The sequence below is a fragment of the Mustela lutreola genome, chromosome 16 (genome assembly GCF_030435805.1).
Source record: "Mustela lutreola isolate mMusLut2 chromosome 16, mMusLut2.pri, whole genome shotgun sequence".
In the NCBI taxonomy this organism is placed as follows: Eukaryota; Metazoa; Chordata; class Mammalia; order Carnivora; family Mustelidae; genus Mustela; species Mustela lutreola.
Genome location: NC_081305.1, coordinates 34,143,977 through 34,158,932, shown reverse-complemented (window position 1 = coordinate 34,158,932; position 14,956 = coordinate 34,143,977).

Below are 14,956 nucleotides of genomic sequence, written 5' to 3'. Positions count from 1 at the left end.
ATATATATATATATATATATATATATATATATACATACACACACACACACACACACACACATATAGTTTTCCTACCTGAACTTAGCTCAGTGTTGAGTAGAAAAATGTATGAGCTCCTGTTCCCTACCTTAAAGGAATTTACCATGTTATGAGGCAGCTACCTCATGCACAAGTAATGTAAATAAAAGCAAAGATGAGGCATGCCTAGAAGAGACAGGAATGCAGGGTAGGGGGCACACCTCCACAAAAACAGCAACATTAAACATGGAGCGAGAAGCTGGGAGTGGAGACAAGCCCCTGGAGGGTCCACACATGCTTGAGGGGCACATCGGGTGGATGCTGGGCAGTGAGTCTGGAAAGGAAGGGAGCTGCCTCTGGACGCATACATTGGAGTCCGATTGAGTTTGAATACCCAAGAAATGTGGATTGTATTTATTATTGGTCCACATTTGTGTGTTGGATCAGATTGGTGAACAGAGAAGGCCATCCAAGGGTGACAAGTGGAAGAATGGGGACATTGGAGAGTTGAGAGTCATGATGAAGGAAAAGGCAAATAGAGAAGACAGGGGAGAGGGCAGACTGGAGGCCAGGGCATCTAGAAAGAGGCTCCACCTCAGAAAGCCTGCCCTTCTTGCCCGAGTCTCACAGAGCAGGTGGCGGGAGGGGCGTGTTTAAGGAAGGCAGGATTAACAGAAGTCCATCACCTGCATTCTTATTGCAGGGGATCAATTAAATGAAGGTACAGATTCAGTATTTTAATTGGAGTGAACTCTTCAGTCATAGTTTTGGTGTGTCGGCTTCATTCAACTCTGCAGACACCCATCTCTGGGAACCGTGGAATTGTCAAACGTGACAGCTGGACAAACTTCTACACTTTGGATCTCATTTCCACAAACCCTTATTTACTATGTAATTTTTAAAAACTGAACTTGAGGTCCTTGAAGACTGAGCAACAATGCTTACAAACCAAAAGATAAAAAAATAAGACCTCCCGCCTCCCCCTCCATACAACCAAATCGACAAACCTGTTTATTAGGTGGAATTTATGAGGACCGTCTCAGAAGAGACCTTCCTGATGGCCTGAAATACTCTAAATTGACTCCACATACCATTCTTCCCAAAGTAGATTCAGATCTGCACCTTCCTGCAAAGAGAGGGTTTATCAGTCACTTTTGGTGAGTCAGCTGGGCTGCTCCAGGTACTAATTACCGAACGTGTAAGAACACATCAGAAATAGGCCAGGGGTCATGGTGCAAACACTTGAGTAATGCTTGAAAAAAGGCTGCAAAGGAGCTGAGTGCATTCCCCTCCCCTGAGCCCTATCGCAACTCAGCGCTCCTACATTGTGAAGGCTGAAGAGCCAGTGAGGCAGTTTCCTTAAGGTCCTTCAGAGATCAAGGCTGGGCAACATCCACGACCTGGGTCTGCCCTTGGAGCTTCAGGTCGGGCCAGAAGTCTCCTCTATCTGATCTGCCTCTTCTTGGCACACACACAGGAAGTTTGTGACATCCCTCTGCACCTCCCAAACGTCCATCATGGGCATGTGCCTACACATGACTCTCAACAAGGTGTATGACAGCCTGTGCCGATGGAAATGCCTTTGCTACAAACACAGGCAGTCGGGGCAGGGACACCATTGCACAACTCCCACCTCACCCAATTTTTCCACTAAAAGCAAATTGTTCCTTAGTCACCAAAGCAAGGTAGCCTCCGTTCAGATTACCTACCCCAAGCAATGCATCAGAACCTTCAGCAACCCCAGTCTTGTCCACCAGTATTCATATGTGCATCCGTTAGAATACAACAGTGCATGTGTTTGTTGAAAACAACAACTATGCAAGCTTTGGATTAGAGCATAAACAGCTGAAAATATATTTGTGGTTAAAGAAGTTAGCTGCTCAGAGAAGGTAGGTGGTAGATGGAATGCTCTGAGGGTTAGTTAACTAGCATTAGTATTTTCTGGGCCCTACACACTTCTAATTGTGAGCACCCTAGGCCAGATGAGTAGATGAATCAGGGGAGAAACCTCCTGCGGGGCTCGGCATGGGCTTTCACAGTAGGGGTGTTGTGGCCATGACGTGAGGAAGAGCGAATCAGGCTGCCTTCACGCTTCACCAATGCACCCCACTCCACATGGCACTGTTTCCCAGATCCTTTCTAAGCTGTCAAATGATATCCACCAACTTGGTTGAGTTCTGAACTTAATTTAAAAAAAAAAAAAAAAAAGCCCCCACTCCACATGGCAATGTTTCCCAGATCCCTTCTAAGAGCTGTCAAATGATATCCACCAACTTGGTTGAGTTCTGAACTTAATTAAAAAAAAAAAAAAAAGCCAGCAAGGTGACTCCCCAAGTGTAAGTGGACCTAATCAGTTGGTCAGTGAGAACGGGAGGGTTTGGTGAGGAAATTAAAGGTTGATTTATTTTATTATTATTATTATTTGCTAGTAAGTATAGATAGGGTTGGGTAGATAAAACTTTGGGAGAAGGTTGGGGAGAGCAAAGGAGCTGAGTTCTGTGAAGAAATCCAGATCCCAGGAGAATAAGACATGCCAAGACACTTAGTTGCATGAAAAACCATGAAACTGCCAATAAAAGTCTATGTGGAGATGGAGAGTGGAATGCATGTGGGGAAATAGTACAGGTGCGTTTGGGGACCATGCTGGTGATGGTCCTGCCGGTCATGTCACACCATTTCTATTTTACCTCATGTGTGTCGGGGAGCCATGGGAGCATTTAGGCAAGTGAGTAACTGGATCTGATTTGTGTCTGAGGAAGAGCATTCTGGCAGCTAGGAGGGAAGGAGAGGGGCAGGAGGGGAGTCAGGGGACCAATGAGGGGCCGCAACAGTGACCCGGGGGTGGGGGGGTTGGGGCTTGAGTGTAGAGAGAAGAGGCTGAATGGGAAATACTTTCTGGAGAGGAAGTCCAAAAGACTAGCTACTGGGAGGGGAGGGGAAAAAAAATAAACATATCTAAGTGTCCCACTTGAGCACCAGGTGAATTTATTAATTTATTAGGATGGTAAAGACTGAGAGGGTAGGAGGTGGCACTCAGCATGGAATGGGAAAAATCAAAGTTTGGAATGCTTATAAGAAGTTTACAAGAGGCTCACAATATGCCTGGGGCAAGCTTTAGAGAACAATTCAAGAACATGGCGCGAAGGCACTGTAATCTCCCGCTTAAAACCCTCTGTGGTCCCCTCTCGCCTAAAGCCTTGGTTTTAACTTGACTGTGCTTCTGAATCTCTGGTGAGCCCTCTGGATGCAGGCGGCTTCCTACTCATCTTTAGGGCTGGGGCCTCTCCCCCAGGACACAGAACCGGCCCTCAGCAGACAGGCTACGTCCACAGGTTTATCAGGCACTGTATATACCTTCAAATTTTTCTCTTTGCCAAAGTAATACATACATACTGTGGAGACTCAGATAATAGGGGAAGTTTTAGATATAATTTTAAAAAGAAAGGAGAAAAGCCCTAAAAGCCCTAGAAAGTGAGAGTCCCTCCTAATCCCTGCATTTCCATCTGGGCACTTAACCAAGATGGCCTAACTGGCCAGATCTGGGATCTGAAAGTGGTATACCCTTCCCTAAAATGCCCAGGGTTGCCAGCAAACAGCCAGGTCCTGGGAAACACCCTCTGTGAGTCACTGGGGAGAAAGCTGAGACAGCCTGCCGTTCTAAGAAGGTGTAGGAACTGCAGTGTGAGGAGGGGGAGGCCGTGCGGGTGTGCCGTCCAGGCAGCCAACCCCCTCACTGCGCTCAGGGCCAGCAGCCAGGGCCACCTCCTCACAGGCTCCGAGGGCAGCAGCCCTGAGTTAGGGAATGTGCAGGTATTATGACTACATACTTTTATTTGTAAAATCAATATTTTAGTTATTTTTCAATACACGATACATGTCCATAGTAAAACAAGACAAAACAAAAGAAAACCCACTAAAATTCCAACATTTCCAAAGGAACTTTTTCCCCCCCATTTCAAAGGAAAAAGGAATACTTTCACTCCTGTTCTGCAGTCTTCCAGGGCAGAGGCCGTCCTCTTTGTTTCTGGGAACCGAGCCCGTGTGGAGGTAGCAGGCCCTTCCTTTACACACCTGTGGTGCCATGTGACCCACTATCCTCACCTCCTCACCTGGGGTTGAGTCAAAAGCCCATGCTCCACCTACTGCAAGGGGACATAACCCCCTGTTTGCCACGGGCCCTGGCAGTGTTGACTGAGAGCTTGGATGGAATGGCTGTTGGAGTGGTTGTGATATTGGAGGTGAGGGCCGCTGGTTTTGACCAGTTCCAAAAACGTACACATTTAATACAACAAATTCTTGGCGATTTATGGGAGTGGAGGAAAGCAGGTATATAGGTGCCACTGATTGACTGACTCCCGCTCTCTCTCTGTCTCTCCTTTTCGTCTCCCTCCTGCCCTATTCCCAATACATAGATCTTACAAGTAGCCTGAAAATGTGATTTGAGTTTTGACTTTTGCTGAGATGTTTGTTGCCAAATTTGTTCACCCCACAAATACGTATGAAGCCCCGAGTTTGGGTCAGGCCACGTGTCAGAGCAAGAACATCATTCACGCAACAGGCACGTTGCTTGGCTTCACAGAGCCTTCAGCTGGGTGGGGAGGCAGACTTGTAAACAGTTATGGCGGCAAAGCGCATGGAGAAGATCAGAGATGGGAGTGATAACTGAGCAGCAAATAGACCAGGGGATCAGGGAAGGCTTCCCAGAGGAGGTGATATTTTAGCTGAGCTCTAATGAAGGAGAAGAATTAGTCAAGATGGACAGTGAATTAGTAAAAGGGAAGTGTGCAAGTACGAAGATTGGAAGGCAGAGAGAGGATGGCCCACTGGAAAAAATGAAAAAAAACGGCATCTGCAAGAAATGACAAACATGCTGGTAAAGCCTTTATGCTTTCTCAAGTTAGATGGCCTGAGTTCAAATTCCAACTCTACCACTCAAGGCTGTGTGACCCTAGGCAAGTTAATTAACCTCTCTCTGTGCTCAATTTCCTTGTCTATAAAGCAGGACTGATGATTGCACCTGCTTCGTGGGATATAAATGAGATAGTATGGGTGAAATTGCTTAGAACAGCACATGGTAAGCACTGACTGAATAAGTCTTAGCTATTATTTTATAGTTCTGTTGGGATGGCTGGAGACCTCTGATGAGGGACTTAAGCAGAGACAGAAGGAAGATGATGTCAATGGTGAGGGGAAACACAGGACAGTTCTTGAAAGACCTTTTTTTAAAAAATTTTATTTATTTGACAGATAGCGATCACAAGTAGGCAGAGAGGCAGGCGGGGGGGAGGGGGAAGCAGGCTCCCCGCCGAGCGGAGACCCCCGATGCGGGTCTCGATTCCAGGACCCTGAGATCATGACCCGAGCCGAAGGCAGAGGCTTTAACCCACTGAGCCACACAGGCGCCCCTTGAAAGACCTTCTAATTCATGTTGGGAGGATTGGACTCTTCGGGCAACTAGAGAGAAACCGAGAGCAACAAAGGCATATGAAAGCAAGGATTTGGTAATTTCCCTGAGCCTATGGGAGACAGAAAGGCCCAGGCTGCGGGACAGTGAGGCCAGGGCCGGCCGGTCGCAGGTGCATGATGGACCCATAAAGATGAGCAGCCTCACCCCCTCTGGGTCTGTGCCCTCAGTGAAATCAGTTTCCTTGGGCACCAAATGAGACAAGGGAGGCCAGGGCCCCCCTTTGCATGGTACTCAGCACAAAAGTATGGGCTGATGCCTTCCCCTGCATTCCACAAATAGTTGGTGAGTGTAACAGCTTCAAAGTTATTACTCTACCCCCTTCTCCAAACTAGCCCAGGCTTCCTCTTCACAAAGATCTCTGTGATTTCGCCAGACAGACCTCTCGACATTAACCTACCCTAGTTGGAAGCACGTTCCAGCAGCTTGACTCTCAGCCCTGTGCAGCCTGGGCGATCTCCAGTCTCTCCAACATCCCACATGAGCCGCAGTGGTATTAACTGGATTCAGTGAAATACGCCAGGTAGTGCTTCTTTGGGAGAAGAGAGGCTCGAATCACACACATGATGCGTGTGTGTGACTGTTTTGAGAAGTCAAAAACAATGGAGGTGGAATTTTGCATGCATGCTTCTATCATTTTTATGAGTTATCTAAATCCTGAACTATTCGGTGTTTTATGAGTACACCCTCAACGTCGAGGAAAGATTTCATTCACTGCAGTGGCACAGACATGTACTGAGGTCCTTCTCTGTGCCAGGCCCTGGCTACCCTCTGAGGACACAAAGGTGAGTGAGACACACAGAGCCAGCCTCAGGTTTTGGGACACAGGGTCTGTAGGAGAAGAAAACCAAGTATTACACCACACAATGGGTGTTAGAGTTGAGGCATAAAACCAGCTCAAGGGAAGCCTGAGGACAGGGCTGTTGGAGCACATCCATACAGGTTGTGCACTGCATAACTCTAGGCGCCATTCACTTAGACCAGGGTTTGGTAAACTTTTGCGGAAAGGGCCAAAGAGTAAATATTTTATCCTTTGAGGACCACACAGTCTCTGTTGCAATTCCTCAACTCTGCTATTGTAGCGCTAGGTAGCTTCAGACAACATGTCAACAAGTAAGTATGGCTTACTCATTTAGGAGCACTGAAATTGAGTCATGAACTATTCTACTTTTCATTTATTTTCAACCATCCCAAAGCATAAAACCCTTCTTAGTTCATGCACTCTACCAAAACAGGTGGTAGCCTGGGCTCGGCCCAGGTGCTATGCTTTGCTGACCCCTGCCATAGATCACAAGGAATGTAGCATCCTTTTGAGTTGTGCAGTAGCCTGAGGGCCCTGTCCGGCTTCACTCAAAAGATTCTAGTTGAACTAAGTTGTAAAGGATAAGCAAGTGCTGTCAAGGTGGACACTTCAGGGAAGGGATGCCCAGCAGAGGGAACAGAATGGGCAAAGGCATTGTACAGCGGCACTGGAGAAAACAGAGAGAGAGGGCAATGGGACACAGAAAGATGGTTGGGAGAGAGACAGTGGAGTGCCTTGCACACCACACTTAACAGTGTGGGCTCTGTTCCGTGGGCAACTGGCAATCATTCACCATTTTAGGCAGAAAGCAATAGGGTCGGGACGCCTGGGTGGCTCAGCTGGTTAAGCGGCTGCCTTTGGCTCAGGTCATGATCCCAGTGTCCTGGGATCAAGTCCCACATCGGGCTCCTTGCTCAGCCGGGAGCCTGCTTCTCCCTCTGCCTCTGCTTACCACTCTGTCTGCTTGTGCTCACTCTTGCTCCTCTCTCTCTGACAAATAAATAAATAAAATCTTAAAAAAAAAAATAAATAAACTAGACTAAACCTAGTTTTAATAACTGAAAATGACTGGAAAGCTATAGAATCTATGTAAGGTGTTGCTAAGAAATACTAACAGAGGATTCACATGGCAGGGTTAAAAATCTAGACTTGAAAAAATAAAAGTACTTCATATTTATAAAAAAAAAAAAAAAAAAAAAAAGAAAGCAATAGGGTCTGTGATTGCATTTTAGGACGTGGAATGCAAGATGGAGAGGCCAGTTAGGAGGCATGCAAACCAGTCAGGGAAGAGAAGGCAAGTGCCTAAACAGGCAGGGGGCAGGGAGTTAGGAGAAAACATTCGAATGTCAACCAGACACATGAAAAGATGCTTAGCATCAAAACCAGTGAGATACCATTTAGCTATTAGAGGAAAAGAAAGAAAGTGTTGACGGGGCGCCCGGCTGGTTCCGGTGGTGGAGAATGGACTCTTAATCTCAAGGTTGTGAGTCCCAGCACCATACTGGGGGTAGAGATTACATAAAGCTAAAATCTTAAAAAATAATAGTAAGTGTTGACCAGAATATGGAGACATCAGAACCCTCCCACACTGCTGGTGGGGAGGCAAAATTATGCGGCCGCTTTGGAAAACAGTCTGGCAGCACCAAAAAAGCAAGTGAGCTATGACCCAGCAATTCCACTCCTACATATATAGGGGGGGGTGGGTGGGATAAACCTATGTGCATCCAAAAACTTGTACACGAATGTGCACAGAAGCATTATTCATCCTGGCCACAGGGTAGAAATAACCGAGACATCTATCAACAGACATGGATAAATAAAATGTACTATATCCGTACAGTGAAGTATTATCCATCAACAAAAAGAAACAAAGATGTATGAGCTGAGAAGTCCAGAAGAGGCTAATATATAAGACAGAAAGATTAGTGGTGGCCTAGGGTTAGGGATGAGCCGGGGGACTGAGGCATGATTTCTGAAGGGCACAGGGTTTCTTTTTGGGGGTCAGATATTCTGAAACGGATTGTGATGGTAGTTGTATAACTATGAATAGACAAAAACCACTGAATTGTACGCTTTAAGTGGGTGACGTGTATAGCATGTGAATTGTATCTCAAATAAAGCTATAAAAAACCATTACCTTGATGTAACTCAGAAAAGATAATTTTCTCTCTGCATCTTGAAGTAAATGATCTATCAAATGCAATTTAAACCCCTCATCATTCGTTTTAAAATACAGTCAGTTTTTTGGCTTTTATTTAATTTTTTTTTTTTTTTTTTTTTTTTTTTGTAATTTAGGTTTTTGGCTCTGTTCCATTCAATGGCTGTGTTTTCATCCTAGGAATGATATGTTAATAACCACTTTTTAGAACTAGAACACTATAATCCATAGGGAATTATATGTGAAATGGAGCAGACTCAGAATTACCCTCGGACATCTGCCTTTCCCTGAGTCCTCACAGCCAGTCATCCAAGATCTCTTCAGTTTGTTTATTTATGTAACAGTCTTTCTGAGATATTATTCATATACCGTACAACTCACCTATATCAAGTGTATGATCCGGTGGTTTTCAGGATATTCACAGAATTGTCCAAAGAACACCAATCTATTTTTTTAATTTTTAAAATTTTAATTAAGTAATTGAGGGAGAGAGAGAGAGCAGGAGGGGCAGAGAGAGAGAGAGAGAGAGTTGTAAGCAGACTCACCGCTCAGTGCAGAGCTCAACACAGGGCTCAATCTCACGACCCTGAGAACATGACCTGAGACAAAATCAAGAGTCAGACGCCTAACTGATTGAGCCACCCATATACCCCCACAATCTGCTTTTTTTTTTTTTTTTTTTTTTTTTTTATTTTTTTTTATTTTTTATTTTTTATAAACATATATTTTTTATATACATATATTTTTATCCCCAGGTCTGTGAATCACCAGGTTTACACACTTCACAGCACTCACCAAATCACATACCCTCCCCAATGTCCATAATCCCACCCCCTTCTCCCCAACCCCCTCCCCCCGGCAACCCTCAGTTTGTTTTGTGAGATTAAGAGTCACTTATGGTTTGTCTCCCTCCCAATCCCATCTTGTTTCATTTATTCTTCTACCCACTTAAGCCTCCATGTTGCATCACCACTTCCTCATATCAGGGAGATCATATGATAGTTGTCTTTCTCTGCTTGACTTATTTCGCTAAGCATGATACGCTCTAGTTCCATCCATGTTGTTGCAAATGGCAAGATTTCATTTCTTTTGATGGCTGCATAGTATTCCATTGTGTATATATACCACATCTTCTTGATCCATTCATCTGTTGATGGACATCTAGGTTCTTTCCATAGTTTGGCTATTGTGGACATTGCTGCTATAAACATTCGGGTGCATGTGTCCCTTTGGATCACTACATTTGTATCTTTAGGGTAAATACCCAATAGTGCAATTGCTGGGTCATAGGGCAGTTCTATTTTCAACATTTTGAGGAACCTCCATGCTGTTTTCCAGAGTGGCTGCACCAGCTTGCATTCCCACCAACAGTGTAGGAGGGTTCCCCTTTCTCCGCATCCTCGCCAGCATCTGTCATTTCCTGACTTGTTGATTTTAGCCATTCTGACTGGTGTGAGGTGATATCTCATTGTGGTTTTGATTTGTATTTCCCTGATGCCAAGTGATATGGAGCACTTTTTCATGTGTCTGTTGGCCATCTGGATGTCTTCTTTGCAGAAATGTCTGTTCATGTCTTCTGCCCATTTCTTGATTGGATTATTTGTTCTTTGGGTGTTGAGTTTGCTAAGTTCTTTATAGATTCTGGACACTAGTCCTTTATCTGATATGTCGTTTGCAAATATCTTCTCCCATTCTGTCAGTTGTCTTTTGATTTTGTTAACTGTTTCCTTTGCTGTGCAAAAGCTTTTGATCTTGATGAAATCCCAGTAGTTCATTTTTTCCCTTGCTTCCCTTGCCTTTTGCGTTGTTCCTAGGAAGCTGTTGCTGCGGCAGAGGTCGAAGAGGTTGCTGCCCGTGTTCTCCTCAAGGATTTTGATGGATTCCTTTCGTACATTGAGGTCCTTCATCCATTTTGAGTCTATTTTTGTGTGTGGTGTAAGGAAATGGTCCAATTTCATTTTTCTGCATGTGGCTGTCCAATTTTCCCAGCACCATTTATTGAAAAGGCTGTCTTTTTTCCATTGGACATTCTTTCCTGCTTTGTCGAAGATTAGTTGACCATAGAGTTGAGGGTCTATTTCTGGGCTCTCTATTCTGTTCCATTGATCTATGTATCTGTTTTTGTGCCAGTACCATGCTGTCTTGATGATGACAGCTTTGTAATAGAGCTTGAAGTCCGGAATTGTGATGCCACCAACGTTGGCTTTCTTTTTCAATATCCCTTTGGCTATTCGAGGTCTTTTCTGGTTCCATATAAATTTTAGAATTATTTGTTCCATTTCTTTGAAAAAGATGGATGGTACTTTGATAGGAATTGCATTAAATGTGTAGATTGCTTTAGGTAGCATAGACATTTTCACAATATTTATTCTTCCAATCCAGGAGCATGGAACATTTTTCCATTTCTTTGTGTCTTCCTCAATTTCTTTCATGAGTACTTTATAGTTTTCTGAGTATAGATTCTGTGTCTCTTTGGTTAGGTTTATTCCTAGGTATCTTATGGTTTTGGATGCAATTGTAAATGGGATTGACTCCTTAATATCTCTTTCTTCTGTCTTGCTGTTGGTGTAGAGAAATGCAACTGATTTCTGTGCATTGATTTTATATCCTGACACTTTACTGAATTCCTGTATAAGTTCTAGCAGTTTTGGAGTGGAGTCTTTTGGGTTTTCCACATATAGTATCATATCATCTGCGAAGAGTGATAATTTGACTTCTTCTTTGCCGATTTGGATGCCTTTAATTTCCTTTTGTTGTCTGATTGCTGAGGCTAGGACCTCTAGTACGATGTTGAATAGCAGTGGTGATAATGGACATCCCTGCCGTGTTCCTGACCTTAGCGGAAAAGCTTTCAGTTTTTCTCCATTGAGAATGATATTTGCGGTGGGTTTTTCATAGATGGCTTTGATGATATTGAGGTATGTGCCCTCTATCCCTACACTTTGAAGAGTTTTGATCAGGAAGGGATGTTGTACTTTGTCAAATGCTTTTTCAGCATCTATTGAGAGTATCATATGGTTCTTGTTCTTACTTTTATTGATGTGTTGTATCACATTGACTGATTTGCGGATGTTGAACCAACCTTGCAGCCCTGGAATAAATCCCACTTGGTCGTGGTGAATAATCTTTTTAATGTACTGTTGAATCCGATTGGCTAGTATTTTGTTGAGTATTTTCGCATCTGTGTTCATCAAGGATATCGGTCTATAGCTCTCTTTTTTGGTGGGATCCTTGTCTGGTTTTGGGATCAAGGTGATGCTGGCCTCATAAAATGAGTTTGGAAGTTTTCCTTCCATTTCTATTTTTTGGAACAGTTTCAGGAGAATAGGAATTAGTTCTTCTTTAAATGTTTGGTAGAATTCCCCCGGGAAGCCGTCTGGCCCTGGGCTTTTGTTTGTTTGGAGATTTTTAATGACTGTTTCAATCTCCTTACTGGTTATGGGTCTGTTCAGGCTTTCTATTTCTTCATGGTTCAGTTGTGGTAGTTTATATGTTTCTAGGAATGCATCCATTTCTTCCAGATTGTCAAATTTATTGCCGTAGAGTTGCTCATAGTATGTTCTTATAATAGTTTGTATTTCCTTGGTGTTAGTTGTGATCTCTCCTCTTTCATTCATTATTTTATTTATTTGGGTCCTTTCTCTTTTCTTTTTGATAAGTCGGGCCAGGGGTTTATCAATTTTATTAATTCTTTCAAAGAACCAGCTCCTAGTTTCGTTGATTTGTTCTATTGTTTTTTTGGTTTCTATTTCATTGATTTCTGCTCTGATCTTTATGATTTCTCTTCTCCTGCTGGGCTTAGGGTTTCTATTTTGTTCTTTCTCCAGCTCCTTTAGGTGTAGGGTTAGGTTGTGTACCTGAGACCTTTCTTGTTTCTTGAGAAAGGCTTCTACCGCTATATATTTTCCTCTCAGGACTGCCTTTGTTGTGTCCCACAGATTTTGAACCGTTGTATTTTCATTATCATTTGTTTCCATGATTTTTTTCAATTCTTCTTTAATTTCCCGGTTGACCCATTCATTCTTTAGAAGGATACTGTTTAGTCTCCATGTATTTGGGTTCTTTCCAAACTTCCTTTTGTGGTTGAGTTCTAGCTTTAGAGCATTGTGGTCTGAAAATATGCAGGGAATGATCCCAATCTTTTGATACCGGTTGAGTCCTGATTTAGGACCGAGGATGTGATCTATTCTGGAGAATGTACCATGTGCACTAGAGAAGAATGTGTATTCTGTTGCTTTGGGATGAAATATTCTGAATATATCTGTGATGTCCATCTGGTCCAGTGTGTCATTTAAGGCCTTTATTTCCTTGCTGATCTTTTGCTTGGATGACCTGTCCATTTCAGTGAGGGGAATATTAAAGTCCCCTACTATTATTGTATTGTTGTTTATGTGTTTCTTTGATTTTGTTATTAATTGGTTTATATAGTTGGCTGCTCCCACGTTGGGGGCATAGATATTTAAAATTGTTAAATCTTCTTGTTGGACAGACCCTTTGAGTATGATATAGTGTCCTTCCTCATCTCTTATTACAGTCTTTGGCTTAAAATCTAATTGATCTGATATAAGGATTGCCACTCCTGCTTTCTTCTGATGTCCATTAGCATGGTAAATTCTTTTCCACCCCCTCACTTTAAATCTGGAGGTGTCTTCGGGCTTAAAATGTGTTTCTTGGAGGCAACATATAGATGGGTTTTGTTTTTTTATCCATTCTGATACCCTGTGTCTTTTGACAGGGGCATTTAGCCCATTCACATTCAGGGTAACTATTGAGAGATATGAATTTAGTGCCATTGTATTGCCTGTAAGGTGACTGTTACTGTATATGGTCTCTGTTCCTTTCTGATCTACCACTTGTAGGCTCTCTCTTTGCTTAGAGGACCCCTTTCAATATTTCCTGTAGAGCTGGTTTGGTATTTGCAAATTCTTTCAGTTGTTGTTTGTCCTGGAAGCTTTTAATCTCTCCTTCTATTTTCAATGATAGCCTAGCTGGATATAGTATTCTTGGCTGCATGTTTTTCTCGTTTAGTGCTCTGAAAATATCATGCCAGCTCTTTCTGGCCTGCCAGGTCTCTGTGGATAAGTCAGCTGCCAATCTAATATTTTTACCATTGTATGTTACAGACTTCTTTTCCCGGGCTGCTTTCAGGATTTTCTCTTTGTCATTGAGACTTGTAAATTTTACTATTATGTGACGGGGTGTGGGCCTATTCTTATTTATTTTGAGGGGCATTCTCTGAACCTCCTGAATTTTGATGCTCGTTCCCTTTGCCATATTGGGGAAATTCTCCCCAATAATTCTCTCCAGTATACCTTCTGCTCCCCTCTCACTTTCTTCTTCTTCTGGAATCCCAATTATTCTAATGTTGTTTCGTCTTATGGTGTCACTTATTTCTCGAATTCTCCCCTCGTGGTCCAGTAGCTGTTTGTCCCTCTTTTGATCAGCTTCTTTATTCTCTGTCATTTGGTCTTCTATATCACTAATTCTTTCTTCTGCCTCATTTATCCTAGCAGTGAGAGCCTCCATTTTTGATTGCACCTCATTAATAGCTTTTTTGATTTCAACTTGGTTAGATTTTAGTTCTTTTATTTCTCCAGAAAGGGCTTTTATATCTCTCGAGAGGGTTTCTCTAATATCTTCCATGCCTTTTTCGAGCCCGGCTAGAACCTTGAGAATTGTCATTCTGAACTCTAGATCTGACATATTACCGATGTCTGTATTGATTAGGTCCCTAGCCTTCGGTACTGCCTCTTGTTCTTTTTTTTGTGGTGAATTTTTACGTCTTGTCATTTTGTCCAGATAAGAGTAAATGAAGGGGCAAGTAAAATACTAAAAGGGTGGCAACAACCCCAGGAAAATATGCTTTAGCCAAATTAGAAGAGATCCAAAATCGTGAGTGGGGAGAAAGGGGATAAAAAGAGGTTCAAAAAGGAAGAAAGAAAAAAGAAAAAAAAAAAAAAAAAAAAAAGAAAAGAATTTTTTTTTAAAAAAGAAAACACCTAAGAAAAATGTAAAAAAAAATATATATATATTAGATAAACTAGTAAAAAATCGTTAAAAAAGAAAAAGGTAACAGTTAAAAAAAAAAAAAATTTTACCCGAAGGCGAGAAAAAAAAAAAAAAAAATGAAAAAGAAAAAATTAAATTAACTGCAAGACTAAAAAAAATCACAGGAAAAAAGCCATGAGTTCCGTGCTTGGCTTTCTCCTCCTCTGGAATTCTGCTGCTCTCCTTGGTATTGAAACCGCACTCCTTGGTAGGTGAGCTTGGTCTCGGCTGGATTTCTTGTTGATCTTCTGGGGGAGGGGCCTGTTGTAGTGATTTTCAAGTGTCTTTGCCCCAGGCGGAATTACACCGCCCTTACCCGGGGCCGGGGTGAGTAATCCGCTCGGGTTTGCTTTCAGGAGCTTTTGTTCCCTGAGCGCTTTCCGTAGAGTTCCAGAGGACGGGAATACAAATGGCGGCCTCCTGGTCTCCGGCCCGGAGGAGCCGAGAGCCCAGGGCCCCACTCCTC